At 39.5% G+C, this 17,568-nt stretch overlaps 1 protein-coding gene and 1 long non-coding RNA gene across 2 annotated transcripts in view; one reads left to right on the top strand and one right to left on the bottom strand.

The window, feature by feature from the left end:
* Positions 1–17,568, bottom strand: part of lingo1a (leucine rich repeat and Ig domain containing 1a) — a 131,472-nt gene that overhangs the window by 61,628 nt on the left and 52,276 nt on the right. Inside the window, exon 2 of the mRNA XM_084017817.1 lies at positions 5,761–5,905. The gene's annotated coding sequence lies outside the window, so the exon portion shown is untranslated. The remainder of the gene's footprint in view (positions 1–5,760; positions 5,906–17,568) is intronic.
* Positions 9,261–16,999, top strand: LOC311018403. Its single transcript, XR_014597715.1, has 4 exons — positions 9,261–9,384; positions 10,840–10,902; positions 14,358–14,477; positions 16,878–16,999. It is a non-coding gene; the product is annotated as an uncharacterized lncRNA (long non-coding RNA).

The following is a 17,568-nucleotide window of genomic DNA, read 5'->3' as shown; positions in this document are numbered from 1 at the left end:
AAATTTGTTATCAAATTTATGACTCGAGTTTGACCACACGACTTGGACTCGAGTATCGTGTAGTCGAGTCAAACTATGACTATGGTGGGGTGCCAAGATAGCTCTGCATTAGAAATAATGAGGGGAAAAAAATGTAAGACAAGTCATCCACTTATAGTGATCATTTTTACCTGGATAGATATGATCATTATAAGCACTGTACTTTCAAACCCGTTATGGTTTCCTACAATAAAGTCTTGTATAGCTTTGCAAATTAATAATATTCAGTTTATGACATTGGCAGAAGCTATTAAACCATAACAATCAGTAATAGTAGTAGTGATAGTAGTACAGACTGAAATTCTGCCAGGGGCTAATTACATATCATCTCAAAATTAATGTGAAATATATATACTATTTAATTCCCTTTAAGCGTGGTTAAAGCGGAAAAGAACATTGCATGTTCTGGAATTAGTATTCTTCAAGCCAACATCAACCCAGGCTAAGGAAAAAAATCAGTTTAGGTTTTTAAGCAATCACATTATTTTTAGTCAGTAGCAGGAAATTCTATATCACTAAATATTTAGCCATCCTGTGGCATTGAATAACTACAGGACATTCATAATGTACCCACATCAGAATCATCACACCCAGCTTGGCACTGTGGGCCAGCACAAATGGAAGAACACACACCACAGCATGTAATCGGCCATTATCAGCCTCTACTGACAATTTACCGCCATGGAGAGGCCCATGTTTTGATATGTTAATTATTACAAGTCTCGACAGCGATGCTCACCGGTATTGTTTTCACCTTGTGAGTCATGTCTCAATGCAGGCCTGGAAACACACACTGCGGCGGGAACTTCAAAACAGGCAGTTTTGAGTACTCTGCCACGTGTGAACAGGGTTTGGCACCACAACAGTGACAACCACGCAAGATGCAGTCACAAAACTGTACAGGTGTGTAGTTGAGATTAAAATTAACGTTGAGATCGAGGACAGGCACAGTCTCAACAAACGCGAAAGACAAAGGAGATTTTCCCTGCCTTTTCGCCGCTGACCCAATTTGGCATCAGAAAACTTTACAGGTGTGTTGTAGAGGCACTAGAAAATTAGTGTAGGAAGTGGGCAGGGGGCCATTGTCCAACCCAATAACACCCCCTGCTCCAATTTGGCATCCCGCAACTTTGCAGGTGTGTAGTTGAGATGAAAATGAGGGTCATGTTTGAAGTTGAAGTTTGTGGTTCCAAGCAAACGTATTTGAAGTAGGGGGAAGGCAGTGGGGAAGGGACCTTATTCTGGTAGTCATCACAAAATGGTCTCTTTAATGCAGGTTAAGAGAGTTAAAAAAAATCTTTGTAAGTAAGTACATTTGAATTTGTGTTGGCATTGCAATGGACTATCGAGGCTCAGCAAAGACATAATACTTACTGACACACTCGTTTTATTTTCCCTGCTCGCAATGTACTTATTTGGCTGTGGTTCGAAGAGCTGGCGTTGTCTCAGAGTCGGCAAAATGGTTTGTTATTAGACTCTACAGGAAATACAATACTTGTCTAAATACACCACCACGCAGCAAAATCAGCTCATATAATGCAAGTTAGATCACCCAAAGCAATTTTTAACAGTGATGCCATTTTCCTTTAATCTTTACTTTCAACCAATGCACATTTTTTCATGAGAGAAACAGTAAAGGGTTTACAAGACTTCTCGTGCCTTTGTTTCCACTGTGCAAGAAGATTTGAAAAGTATTGATGTCAAAATGATTTGTCAAAACAGCTTTGAGCCAGACCAGGCAGTAGTATCTTGTGAAACATTTTGTTCGAAGAGCTCAGACACAGCTTGCATGGATTCTCCAATAATACCCAACAAAGAATCCACGGTAGCTTATTTGATTTTAAACGGTTGGTGTAAAGATGTCCTTTGGTGAAATCAGAATATAATTATCTACGTTTGACAGCTTGTATTGAAAGCTAAGGGGTCCAACTGGAGGGAAATTGTCTCTAATTGGACAAAGAACGATCCACTGCCCCAAAACACGAGAAACCAATTATGTTGCAGGTGCTGGAAATAAACAGGCAGCTTCAGTCAACCGTTCTGCGCAGAGAAATTCCAGAATCCAGATCAATCAAATACAGTCGGGTGTACAATGATGTGAACAGATAAATCCTGCATTTGAAAATCAACTGTGAAGCTGCTGCGATGAAAACAAGGAGAGGCTGGAGCTGCCTTTACCAGCAGAGCCTGAGGTTGGATGTTAGCTTTCCATTAAGGATCCAATGCACAGATTTCACAATGTAAAGTGAAGGGGGGGGGCACAATCCCTTAACTAAATGGCATTTTTTACTCCCCTGTCCTGTCGACATGGATGCAGATTCATGCAGTGGAGAATGTCTATAATTGAAAGGTCATGTCATGTGGGTTTTGTAGGCGAGGTGGAGTGCAAGCCAATTGAACAAGAGCATTTCTCCTTAGAGCTTGCAAAGAGGTGTCCCTTCATTGTTCTTATGCAAATGATGAATCATTTTCTGATGCTGTACATGGCAGTTATCCTGTGTAGCAGAATATATCACTTCCGTTCTTAATGCACCTTACGTTGTCTGCTGATGAAGAATACAACTGACACCTGTTGAGCTCAGGCCTTTTATATGTTGATATTGAATTTTAGGAGAATTGTCATTTGTCATTTTTGATAATTAATTAATTATGCATCCATAGTTATATATACTAAATATATGTATATATATATATAAATATAGGCTACTGGTGAGTGTTTCCGTGTAGAAATCAAGAGGATTACATTGATTTGTCTGAGGGCTTCAGAAGAGTTTCTGGTCCTCCAAGATGTTTATATTGATTTAAAAACCACTGAATTCGAATTGGCCTTGATAATTCAAAACCACTTACAAACTGCAAATCATTGTCACAGATAAAGCAACTCCACAGAAGAAACCTGAACCTGAACATGGACTCAAACCCGGACCCGGGAAATCAAATTGGGGAATTATAGCACTGCCAACTTAGAAACTACCTATATATAGTTTAAGAAGTGGCTGAAGACATGGGTGGAACATGTACAGATACTACAAAGAACAATGAATGTGTTAATGATATTTCATAGAAAGAAACAACACAATGTTTGCTTAACATCAGTTAATAACCTGATAATAACAAGGTAATATAGGTTGATCATTTCACAATAAGTTGCAATGCGACAAAATCACATGAAAAGTCTTGGCAGTCAAAGTTGGTAATACACATATTATAATGCTTAAATTTATCGGGAGAAAAAGACAGACCGCCATCATCTCTTCCGGGAACGCACTGACCGTTTATTTTGCACATGCTCACAATAGCATTGTAGTGCACGCAGGCACACGCGTAATATAACATCACTGCGTAGTATATTTAACATGACTTTACTGACTCATTATCACATATACGCTCTGTTTGCAACACAAAATTGAATGTTTTCAAAGTCATGTTAGAACTGCTTCAAATTCTCGCTCATCCTTCTGTCATTTATCTTTCTGTTCAAACAACAATTTACAGAGAAAATGGGAATTTCTCAGGTATATTTGAGAACGGTGACTAATCCATAGCTACCCTGTGATTAATCTAATGACTAAAAATGTCTAATCGTTTGACAGCCTTCAAGTAATTTATTTGGTTGTATAAAGACTGTAAAGTGATGGTGTATTTCTGTATGAATAAAACTCATAAAGATGAACAAACAAATGGAAATGTCAGGAAGCTTTTACCTCACTGCATCCTCTAAAGATTGAGATGCCACATCCAAAATGCTCTATTCAGTCAGGTGCATGGCAAGCCTCGCTATTTTCCCTTTTGGCACCTTATGGCGGTGCTGAAAATACAATAAAGAAAAGCCCCACTAGCTCGCCTGCATGTCTCATACATCTTCAGTCATGCGGAAGGTCGTCCGTCAGTTTTACTGCACATCGGCTTCCCCTCCACACAGCATCGATGATAGATGGCCCTAAGTGCAACTAGATAACTACGGCAGGGGATGATAAAAATGTGAAAACACACATCCTAGACAGGAAATTGGCCATTTTGGAGCAATTGACACAGAGGAGCTGAAGTGATGGCACTTCCTGTAATGCTCATCCCTCGAAAAGCAGAGATGTCTGGTTGTCCGCTGGGAGATAGCTACAGTCCACTGAACATATTACCAAGGTGCACTGGGCTAATAGATCATGTTTATTTTATTGATAATTTTCTTTTTCTTCTTTATCTGTCATGGGGTAAAACCTACAATAGGATGTTCTGAAAATTGTTTTGATCAATATCCTGGTCATCTGCAGCAAAAAGAATCAATCGCCAAAAGTTAGGGAAGGGTGAGCTAAATGAGGTCATCGGAAAAGTTGGAATAAAACAATGCTTTGGTAAAAGTAAAAGCATTGAGCGAGTGAATACCTACAATATGAAAATGGATTGCTTGGCTGAGTGACGTGTGGAATATCATAATAGACAGACAGGTGTATGAAATAATTAGGCGCCTCAACTGTACTTCAGAGTGTTCAGTGGGGACGAACAGATCGGAATCTGTAAATATCTGATTTTGAGTCTCACATCTTTTTCTTATCATCCTGTATCTCATATGCATCACATGTGGAAAAGTTGAACTGGATTGAATTGATTGATGCATCATGATGATGTTGCAGCTGGTCTTCCAGGCTTATCAGTACGTAGCAGAGATCAGCTGTTTAACCTTTCTTATGGAGTGCAATCAACAAATCACATAGCTGTTCTATTTAATTTGACATGGATAATGGCAATTAGATGAATTGAACATAGAAAGACTATTTACCCCACAGTGCACAGATGCGCCCTAATGGATCATGTCTCCAATAGATAGTTTTATCACTGACATAAACATGGTAAAATGTCATTCGGCCCTAGTTGAAGCCAGTCATCTGTATACAAGTGGGTGTGAAAATCACTTCAGTGCTGATTAATAATTCATCCATGTGTTGTCAGAAAGTGTTACTGGTCTAATGCTTATCAAATTGCATTACCTCTGAGACCAGAGGCTTGCATTGCAGGGGCTGATTCTCTTGTGGACCGGCCATAAATACAATTTTCTGCTGTTGATTAGGCAAAGCAACTTAAAAAGAGAAATGGAGAAGGTTTTGTGGCACCACAGCAATCCCAGGGAAAACAAGTTAATTGATGTCACTTTTAGCACTTAATTGAAAAAAATCAAACGAAACCAAATAATAGGTGCACTTTAAGGGCGATAAATTAAAACACCCTGAAAGCTTTTGACAGCACACATTCAACACCAACTACTGTGGCGGAGCATTATGGTAAAAAAAATAACCCAGAAATGACATTAATATACACCTAACAAAAGCAAATATATTTTGAAGGAAACATAATGAAGAAACTGTGACTTGAAGCATGAGACAAAACCACTAAGCCTATACGCAGGACCCCTGATGAAAACCCTGTAATTCGCCACTAACTACTGTTTTAAAAATGCCCTAGCTGCTTCAGATGCACCTAAAGTCAACCTAGAAGTCCATGCATTCTATATGGGGTAGTAATGTATTTTTGGCAGTAATCAACTCAGATAAGATGAGGAGATCAGATGTTTCAGCTTTTGGTGTGAGATGAGTGGCATACACGCCCTAAAAAACAGCGTATTTCATTGCACTAAAGTTCGAGATGATTTTCCAAGTATAACTCAAATTTGTGCACCACGTGCTGATCAGCAGGGACGTCTCCTAATTCAGGGAGTGCAATGATACTCACAGGCAGTAATTGCTGTCCTGCTGATTCCAAAGGACTGCTGGAGCTTCTACTGTGCAGAAAGCTAGAGGCTGGAGGTGTGAAGTGGGCAACGTCTCCCCTTAATCCACATACCCTCGCAGCATTCCTTCTTCAGTTGATCGGCCACCTGCAAGTACAAAGCAACAGTGGAAACCAACTCCAGTAAATCAGAGAGCATACTCATAAATGTATACATTGATACATTAAACGTGGATGTTTTCGCATTTGGTCGGAGCCACTTAATATTTGCTTTATTAAAAAAGATGCATTTTAAGTGCAATCACATTGTCAAGTTTGTGAATGCAGTTCCTATTTCTTCTCTAAATTTAAAATACAACTTTGGATAAAAGCGCTTTATAAATGAGGACCATTTACAACTAAAATACAATGAATTATGCTTTTTTAATTATGCTCCACAAAGTTAGAAGCAATTATAGGTAGACATGTTTCAGTAGGATTTCATATTAGTTTTAAGAAAGATTCTACTCAAAGCCCTCATGTCTTATCACTACAAATAGTCATTTGATTCATTGTTAGTATATACATGTTGATTATAGCTTCTTTAAAAAGACCTGAATCATATTCCAGAAAGGAGGCTGATATGTTATGAAAATACTTCTGTTAACCTAAATAGTTAACACCGGTTTAACTAACATGCAAACACATCATCTTTTCTCAAGCTAAAATCACAATACTATATCAAGAAAATACAACACATAGTAAACAATGGAGTGGAGCCTTAATGTCCCTCTCGCAGAATTAAATAAATACATAGATTCACCACAAAAAAACAAAAAAAAACATCTGGCATGTGTTATTGATGCATCTAGCATTCACAATAAGAATATATTAATGCATGCTGCAGCTTCATATTAATGAGGCTCTTTGAAAAAGAGTACAGCAGTTTTTCTGCTTTTAGATACTTGCTGCCAGTAATAACCACATGCTCCATTTCCTTCTCTGTGGGTGAGATCCGATCAGACTTTGGAAATTCCAAAAAAGATCTTCAGTGTTCAGAGGTTGTGGATAACACAGTTAATTTGCTCCTTCATTACATAAACTAATAAAAAATTGGTTCTGGTGAAATTATTCATGTTTCCCAATTTATTTTGTATTACAGTATTTTACTCTAGAGGCTCCTATAGGGCTATGTTTTGTCCATTATAATGAAAGCATCAGGCGAAACTCAGAAGTTGCAACAATTAATGACAACCACAAATATTGTTGCATTATTATACCAGCTGAGTTACATTCCTCAGCAAACATTGCAAAAGGCAGTGACTACAAAATGGCTTGGCGCACATTTAATCTCCCACATTTTGATCCGTATGTACATAACTAGTCAATGCACTTATATCAGAAGGGATAAACTTCCCTTTGATTTCCTGGCTGGAGAAAGTAAGACTTTGGATCCAAAGCAAAGTTGTTTGAGTATCTGTGCTGCTGTAGCTTTTCTGTCGTATTTGGCAGCAACAGAGACACGTTGTTCTTACTCGGCAAGATGTTCTACATCACATCTGCCTTATCAGTGGCAGAACAATTAATTTCGAAACATGTTATTTGGTTTCAGATTATTTAATAGCATCTGTTTCCCAGCACCGCCTGCTGGAATGGGCTGTATTGGTGAATGCTCGGGGTACCATCATCCATAGGGGGGAAAAATGTAAATATTAAAATTAGACTAATTTTACCAAAATATTAATACAATTATTTCTAAATATTACATAAACCCTCTCCATTATTGCAAAGCCTATAATGGAGAGGCTGTTTTTACGGTCCCGCCCCTCCCCGGCTTGTACCTTATATCTGGCCTCTGGGTTAGGGATCTGACTCTGACTTGACATGACCCCAGAAAAAATGCTGATATTTTATCATGTCAAAATGAATAAAGCTCTCTGGTTCCCAGGGAAGTAAAAAAAGAAAGGAAGAGGGAGAACATTTTTTAAAGACATGCATGCAGTTTCTGTGTGAGTATAGTGGTAGTCAAATTGACTCTATGCAAGGGGGGCACCATCTTAAATCTTGCCTTGGGCATCAAATTGGTCAGAGCCGGTCCTGCAATGTGTAACTTGCTCTAAATATTGTTCTAACAATAATACAATTCAAATGTTTTTCCACATTAACCAGCTGAATAATCCTCGGAAAAAGTCAGTGGACATTTGTTTAAATTGTGTCAGTTCGCTTTAAAAAATCAGTAAATAATTGAAATAAACCCTCAAACCTTCAAAAATGGAGTAGTGGGCTGAATCAACAAAGGAGGACAAATTACGAGGGCAGATCCTAGGGTCAGGGATAATTATGTCATGTACAGTCCATGCAGTCGTTTACAGATGATATCTTCTTTTATTCCACACAGATAATTCACTTTTCTAACAGCCCATGTGTGATTGCTAACTATGTGATGCGATGTGAGGCATTGGGTTTTTCTCCCTAGTCGTCATCAATCTTTTTAAGCATCAGTGGCATTACAAAAGCTCACATATAGTAGCTGCTTGAGGGAAACCTGGACATCAGCTCCCCATCAAAACTGCTGCTGGGTATTCTTGGAGTGAAGCAAAGCCTGATAAGGGAATTGGCCCATTGTTTCCCCACTTGAAAGCCGTCAGCTTGGGCTTGCAAAAATGATTCCTGTCACTCCGTCACATTGACGGGACCTCAGAGAATATTACGTTTACCACCACTGCTGCCGCCGTGCCACTACCCCCACAGCATGCTGAATAGAAAGTAGCTACAACCTGTTATTCTGTGACATATAGCTGAGATTCAAAGACAGCAAGGATGTTAAAAGGACCATACAAGTGTTACTAAAAGTCATTGTTCAATGACAGCATCGGCCACAGTTTACATATACCTCGACCATGTTTATCAAAATTGCTTAATTTTTGAGATACTGGTCCTATAACTCCATGAATATTATGGAGAAAAAACAGGATTCAGACAACCTCAAAACAAGCAACTTCTCTTTCGGCAACCTAGGCATATACAAAACAGGGTACAGGGTAGAGCAAATATGAGTCATTGATAAACATCATCTGACCAGCAGTTGTTTTAAAATCAAGAACAGGGAAATATGAAAAAAAGCATGATAGACGACGGGGGTCTTGTGTAAAACTTCTACCAGTAGGCTAAAGCTTGACAGAAAACTAATTTCAAGGGTAAGAGTACGAAGCAATAAATAACAAACGTATGCATAAGTCAATTACGGATCTACTGCAGCAAAGCCTCTGGGAAGAAAAAAATTTAAACTTCTCTTAGTTATTATCATGTGCTAGCATGGTTTTACAAATCATCTCTGTAAGCAGAAGTCTTTGCTACTGATAGCTTGGGACTTGCCTTCCTCCCCGTGTCTGTGACAAGATTAGACTATCTCTCCTTGCGCACATGGATGACTGACTCCTTGGGGCCCTTTGCATCTCTCATGCACGCCCTCTCTCCATCCCAAGGCAGAAAACATTTCTATTTTCAACAGGATTAGCTTCCACCACAAGCCACCTGACAGGCATAAGCATCACCCGCATGGCACACGACCCCCAAGCACCCAGGACATATCATGGCCTCAGTGACTAACAGGGATCCTGGGGAGTTTACCTTACAGTGGTATGCACAGTGGGTAAACAGTTCCAACTTATATGAGACCTCTTTCAACCATCCCTATCTCACACATTAACCAAGCAGAATTTTTTGAGACCTATCGTTCAAGCCGAAATAAATCTGTGTTTAGAAGATTTAACAACAACGTGTTCATTTTTAACTTAAGAGGATGGATTGGTCCCACATTATACAATTGCAGACCTTGAAGCATAAACAAATAGAAAATAAGCAAATAGAAAAAGCAGCTAAGATGAGAGGTATTACAGTGAGCCAAGATATTTCTTACATCATTAAGCAAGAAAAAGCATGGCCGCTGTGTACATGATTTCAGTGTAATCCCCGTTCCATTTCTTCTTATCGTCCTTGTGGGATAAACGTTATGTCAGTAAGTGAGCCTGCATTCATGTAGTGTTTTTATAGTGTTTTTGACCACTTAAGGCGCTTTACACTACGTCCAGTCTATTATGAACATACTCTATATAAGAATTCATTTTCTTCAATTTTGGAGTTATTTGTCTGTACTAAACAACACAACAAAAGCATAGTCATAGCATCAGAGCAAATATTTTTCTGTGTGTTTCTATTAAACTGCTTTCTTCTCTTCCACAATGACTAGGAGAACACACAGTGTCTCTTAAACCAATGCATAATACATGCTTTGCTTACTTCCTCCTAACTGCCTCATAATCTTATGCATTGTGTCCTGGGGGTCATGGCAATGTTTAAATTAAAGTTAAGTGATTCAAATAATATCAGTTCCCATTTCCTTTCCCTTCTTTAGAATTGTTTTTTGAAGCACTGAAGTAGATCAAAGCTGAAGGCTACAGGGTCATCTGAACCACCTTTCAGAAAGGTCCAACAGTTCAGATCATTAAAGGTGTAGCTGGCAACTATTCTCCTACAATATCACGTAGGTTATAGACGATATATGTTTTGTGCCAACCCAACTTGGGCTAGCTCCTGGTGGTGTTAAGCACATTTCTTTTCTTTTTTCCCCCCAAGTTCTAGGCTGCAAAGAGTTGGTGTGCCTCCTTTGCGCATCTCTGTTTATGAATGTTTATGTAATTGTGCATTCTTTACGTGCATGTAATCCCATCCTGGATGTGTGGGTGTCCAGTTTTGTTTGGTGTTTATGTATGTTCATGTAATTGTGCGTTTACTTTTCTTTAAGTGTATATAACCAGCTTCCTCCTCATCTTGCTTCCCCCAAATCCCCCCCCCCCCCCCCCCTCCCAAAAAAAGATAAAATAAATAAATAAAAAAAACTCCTCTTTTCATTCCTGACAATGTCTAACTTTTGCAAACAATATTAATTTTAGGGAGCCTATTTAGGTCAATGCTAAAATGTAGCATCATAGTATCTAAAGACAGACAGCAATTTTAGTGACATTGCTAACATAAGTTAACATTTACCACCATAAACAACAAGTAAGGCTGTAATAGGTCAACTCCATCTGTATTCTTTTCCAGGTTTTACAAATGGAAACACCCACTCAGCAACTGAGTCAACGCTAACTGGAAATAACTGAAAGGGTGTGTTCTGTTTATGTGGGGTTGTTTGAATATTTCTGTATTCTTCAAGGTAAATATAATAGCTTTGTCCATCACAAAGGGCTGTCTGGGCAACACCTATAAAAATCATCTTAAGTGTAGTCTACGCTATATTCAGAACATTTTCACTGCTTTAACTTGCCTCTGCCAACCAGTTGTGTTCCAGTTTACATCCATATCTGTCCAAATGCCATCACTTCAATATTTTATCCTATTAGACTATTCGTGTGAAATTATCGAAATGAGTTATACCTTAGGCCACTGAATTTTTGAATTAGTTGATCCTTGAATCTATGTGGATGTTTGTGCTAAATTTGAAGCAATCCCCTCAAAGGCACAAGATGATGGATGTGGATCTGTTCACCAGCGTGTGGGCCTGGCTGAGTGCTTGGAAGGGTTAGGGGTGGTGCACACTATCCATGGCACTGCAGGCCCTCTACTTCACCGGGTTGAGAGGGTAGATGGTTAACTTTTCATTGCTGATGTGTGGAGAGAGCATCGCATGACGCTTGTCTCTACGTGTTAACCTACCTTAAAACTTGGTAGATAACAATTTGCCCCATCAGCGTATGCCACAGTCATCCCCCCCTGCCATGAAGCCTAGAGATAATTTTTTTACACATCCCTTTGTGAAGCACCTTTTGAATGGAGCCTGATGACATAGACCTTTCAGGAACCCAGGGATTTACCTGATAGGTGCTGCACTCTTGAGAGTTTCTCTTTTAAACTGATAGCTTAATATCTCTCAAGATGCAATATCTCAAGTCAGCACCCCTCCTAGCCACAATACCAGCTAGAGTGAAGCACCTTTCACATAGAATGACAACATCAGCAATGTGCTCTAGAATCCTATAATTCCAATGGCTGGCGTGGTACCTTGATGATTTAGGCACAGTGCAGGACACTGCTAAGTTCAGCCTAGTGGATCTTTGGGCGCGGCATGCCACGATGTGTGGCATTTTCAGCGGTGAGCACAGCACAGACTGAATCCATTGTGAAAGGCTATTGCTGTCACCGTCCTGCCTATTTCTATTCGAGAGGACCAATGCAAAGTAATTTTACGGACAAATCTCCTTCATGCCCAATTGTTTTAATATACTCCTTTTGGTTGAGAATAGTTTCCCTCGAAGGGTTCTCCCTTTCCACCTCATCATAATGACAAAAAACAGCATCTCAACGATTCTGCCCCGTGCACGCTTTGTCTCAGTATGTTGTATGCACAGTGATGGACGGACACAGCAGTTGCTGATTCAATCCAGATGTCAGGGTATGCTAATGATAAAGGAGCGACCCAAAGGCAGATAAAAAAAGTTTATTTAAATAATAAGCTAACAAAGAAAACAAAGTCCAAAACACTATACACAAAAAGGGAACAAGATAATCCACAGGTAACCAGAACTCAGGAACAGTACTCCAGAAAAACACCAGGACACAGGCAGGACAGATCAGGTGGTGGGTATACATCCGGGATATAACAGACGACCGAGACAGAAAGGACACACAGACTAAATACACCAGGGCTGATCAGGTCAAAGACAGACAGGTGTGGAAACACAAGGGCAGGTTATGGTGATTGGGGAGAACGAGAGGCAAGGCTGACGAGGCAATTACACAGCTGGGAGACAGAAAAGGAGGGAAAAAAGACAGGAAGTAAAGCACGTGACAACACAAGACAGAAGGAATACAAAATAAAACAGGAAACCAACACTACAAAAACCCACAGTCATGACAACAGCGGACACATGTCAAATTATTTTCTTTCAAAACAGCATCTGTCTCACTGGCTGTGTGACGCCATCACACAAGCCTACAATGCAGCATGAGTGGACCCTCAAAGGGCGCCTAGGTGCTCGCCCCATTCATCTTCATCCATGGCCCTCCTCAGAGGGATGACAGTGACAGACATCTACGCAGTGGCATCCTGGGCCTCTCCGTGTCCTTTTCATCCATTTTTATGAGACAGATCTGAAGCTTCCTGACTGATTCGGCGTAATGTGCTAAGATGGCAGATGAAGCGTTGCTGGATCTGGCGCTTTTACGCACATGCCTAACGATGCGCCTCTAATCTGATCATCATGGATTCGTGGGCTGCACGGGGACTATTATGATACAGAATTTTACGTCCCACTCTTAAGCAGCTGCAGTGCTATGTGTAGAGAGTGTTACATATTTTTCTCCACACAGGACTGGTGTTAATGGTACAGTCAGTGCATCGTTGCCTCATTATGACATGACATTCACGGTTTGTGGGCTGGCGTATGTTATCTGCTTGTGGACCTCGGTGTCACAGTGGGGCATAGACTACCTCAGCCTCACCCTTAACTCAATAGTGACAGCTCTTAGAGGTCAAAGCCTAAAGGAAAACGTTTGTTACGTATTGCAACTTAATATTCTATCTATCTATCTATCTATCTATCTATCTATCTATCTATCTATCTATCTATCTATCTATCTATCTATCTATCTATCTATATATATATATATATATATATATATACCTAAGTATAGGTGTAGCCCTTCTGGTTCCACCTTAGTCGAATGAAGAAATGCTGGTTTAAATTAAGAGCATAAATATACTGTATATATACTGTATTGCCAGGGTGGATGTAAGAGAGGCCCACGCAGGGCACAAGGGCATGATAAAAATCTTCACAACTGCAAATGCACATGGGGATAATTTGTGACAGTTATTAAGGGACTATGCTTATACTCATATAATCCACTTACAATACGTAACTCCAGGGCTCTTTTGATATTTTGAACAGTCTTTTATTAATTTATAACAGTTATCTTTGTCAGATATGGGACGGAAAAATTTAAAGTCAAATTTGGAGGGGGGAAAGTGTAGTCTGATACATGTGGACAGCTGATCCAGGTCTGGAGCTTTGACATTTTTTGAAGTTCAATTGTAGAAAGGTATATGTCATGTCATTTGTCCATACATGAGTTTTCTGTCCATATGGTACACACTTGTTCTTTTCACAAATTCCATGTCAGTAAATTTGTGTTTAGCATCTAGTTTTGACCATTTGTGGTGTGCAATCAAATTGACTTGACAGTAGTTATGAAATTTCAGCATGATTTCAAAATCTCAATTCTTGTAATTCCACCTGCTGAGGATGAACTGAGAAAATAACCTGTGAGCTGGATTGCATATATTTACTGTATGCAAGATTGATCGGTAACCATGGTAACATACACACAGTGTACAGGAATTCTCAGATCAAGGGTTAAAAAGATGTTTGTTTGCCATTCCTCATTAAAAACTAGCTAATATTATGATAAAAGACACATTTTGTTCAACCTGGTCATCATTATTCAAAACATCAAGTCCAGTTTTTGGTTTATTAGACATATATATCCCGTATTCTCTTCCCTCGTCCATCTAAGTCATGTTCCAGCAGGTTCTAGGAATAACATCTGAGATCTCTGTCCAGGTTGCTGCACAGAACCCTCAGGCTCCCAGGCCTCTGGTAGAGGATCCGAGCTTGAAGGAGGCAACACGAGACCACCCATGGGGCGGAGTGGGGGATTTTTTTTAATGACTTAATTTAAAAGTACAACCCAATCAAGGTAATTAGGAGAACCCAGCAAAGTTTGGGTGACTGTCAGGTTTTAAGTCTATGTGATCGAGGGGAAAGATGCTGCGAGTGCCTGTGGTGACATTATAGTTCCAGCTCTAATTGGAGGGCAGCAGTTTAACTGGGGCAGATGAAAGAAGTGTCCAGGGAGCTCCGCGGGTCTGCTTTAATTAAAGGATAAGCAACTAATCAATTGCTCATTTGCGAAGAGCAATCACAAAAAAACAGTATAAATCTGATGTTAATTGTGGTGTTATTTGCTTCAAGTGTGCACTGTGCTCTTCCAGGTTTTATCCTGCAGGCACGGTGAAAGGTCTAGTGCTGCTTAAATATATTACCATATGTTTTGGCCATTTCTGTGCTCGATGAGAAAACTGAGCACTGTCATGACTCACCACCTCTCCTTTCCAATTTCTAAGTAATCCGTCAAATAATTGTCTTCACCCGAGCAAATTAATCTTCAACGTATAATTATAATATCATTAAGAAGCTGTGTATCCCTGAAAATGATGCCTAAATGATTTCATGAATCATTCCGTCCAAGGTGTTGCAAAAAATAAATAAATAAATAAATAAAAAAGCTGGCATACACAATCCACTGTGTCTCTCACCAAAGAGAAGTTCAGCTTTGTTAATTTTGTCACAAAATACATTAGCAAACACATTTTGGGGGGTCATGAGCCAAGACATTATTTTCCATATGATTTAGCAGAAAATAAATGAAATCATATTAGACACAATCCATCATATCCTCCAGCAATAACAACGTTCTATTTATACCCAATTGGCTTTAATAATGAACAGCAAAATTGACCTTTGATTTAATGAGATACAGTTATTTTTAAGCAGTATGTATCTTGTCAAAGGTATACTATACAACCATTTCCTGAAAAACAATGTAAAGACTGATATATCAACTTCTCCCTTTCAGTCATCCCTTGTAGGGGTGGGCAGCATCGTTTGAATTTTAACGATTCTGATTCCGATTCCGATTCCTTGTTTCGATTCCGGTTCCAAACGATTCTCGATTCCGATTCTTTTAAGAGGCAGGGTAAAAAAAGTTTAGGATATTTTAAATGAGCTAGCTAACCAACGGTCTTTCTGAATAGTCTGACCTTGTCCATCAATTTTAATTCTATGAACTTTTTACTTTTTATGAACTTTACTATGAATTTCTCACAGGGCTGTTTTCAAGTACAATATAAATATCAAATCTATGAATTTGAATTTAACTATTATAAATTATGAATACATTTTCACAGGGGTACACTTTCCTCAAGAGAGCTTTATTTTTGAAAACCTCATGAAAACACATTTACAGTGTATGATGCTGCAGGTGCTTTAACATGTTACCATGCTCCCAATGATGGGCTAACCTGGTGCAGAATAGCAAATAAACAATAAGAAACAACTTGTAAAACATTCCTTTTGTTGCACCGACATCTTCCCCTTTGCCGCTAAGGTGAACGGAGTAGGCTCAGCACATCGCGGAGTCGTGGAGTCACCAGCCTGGCTAACGTTAGCGATCTCAGGTCGTAAATTGTCTATGAAAAAATACGTGGGCTAATTTGTTAGCTGCCTCAATGTTGGCGCAAGACATATTATATATCGTTTAACTTTCCGGATTCGGACTGCGGTTCAGTCACTGCTGTGCCACGCTTGGGGTCGGACCAGGACCCGGACACGGACCCAGACCCGGAGCCAGAGGAAGACGCAGCGGAGACGGGGCACACATTTATTTCTACTCCATGAACTCGGAGGAGGTGCTTTTTCATGGCCGTCGTGCACAAAATAATCTTGTCGCAAGTGCATTTTACCGAGATTTCGTTGTTTTTAGAAAAGTGAAGCCACACTTTGGACCACCGATGCACGCTAACCATGCTCGACTCGCTCGGTTATGCAAACACTTCCGGTGGACGCTTCTTCGTTGGTGTTCAGCGGCTTCTTCTTTTACGTTCGGCGGACTGGCAACAAACCGCATAAACAAACTAGTGCGGGCATTTAGGAACTGAAAAAAATAATCGAAATTCAAACATCTTTGTAACAGTTCCGGAACCGGACTTTAGGAACCGTTTCCTATTTGGAACCGGATCTCGGTGCCCAACCCTACTTGTGACCCACTAGAAGTGTGAGGCAGTCTCTGTATTGGCAGAGACCCTATTTTCTCTTTTCTGCTTATTTTGCTTTTTTGGGACTCATAAACTTTATTGGCCTGACGCAGGCACGGAGACAGCAGACAGCCAACAATCAAAAGGCAATACTTTCTGGCAGGTTTGTGAGGGGTGTGGATGTGTTTAAACACTTTGAAACAACAGAAAATAGCATTTCATTCTTCCGATACACAGCTTTTTTTCTCTCTCTTCATTCATTCTCTAGCTCGCCGGATCACTGCTGCACTCTCTCAGCCTGTTCTCACTCGCTGGAGACGAGGGGTGATGTGTGAATGCTGTGTCCACAAACAGCAACCAACAATGTTACTACATATTATAACTTTAATACGATGTTTCTTGCATGTTTATTCAAATGCCACAAATATTTTTTTTTTATTATTTGATTCTGCTTTTTGTTATTTGTTCTAATGGGTTTTTAATGAGCAGTGAAAAAAATTTGAAATTCTTGACCATGGTTTGCCTTTATCTAATGCTTGGATTAATGACTCAATTACTCAAATTGCCAATTGCCAATAAAACAGTCAAATGTACCTTGTGTCTTTGTACATTTATGCATGAGTTACCCAAATTCAATTAGTATCCAAATGTGGAAAATTTGTCAAATAAATATTTTTATGAATGCATAATAAATGAGTGCAGACTTAAGTCAGACATTTCAGTAGATAAGTCCTGTAAGCAGATGGAAGGTGTCACTTTTTATATATTTAATCTACCTAATGGGTGTCTGTCTCATAATAAAATTCTGAAACATTGCCCTCACTTACTGTAATTGCAGTCTTGGGCAGCTTATGTCTGGAGAGACACAATTACAATGTTAAGAAAAGTTTACTGACGGGGTTAAGTTGCTGAACTTTTTTTTTTTTTTTTTTACCTCCGTGGCATATTTCTAGGGGCAC

Source organism: Eutrigla gurnardus (assembly GCF_963514095.1).
Source record: "Eutrigla gurnardus genome assembly, chromosome: 9".
Lineage (NCBI taxonomy): Eukaryota > Metazoa > Chordata > Actinopteri > Perciformes > Triglidae > Eutrigla > Eutrigla gurnardus.
The sequence above is the reverse complement of the archived record's forward strand: the minus strand, read 5'-3'. Positions and strand labels throughout refer to the sequence as shown.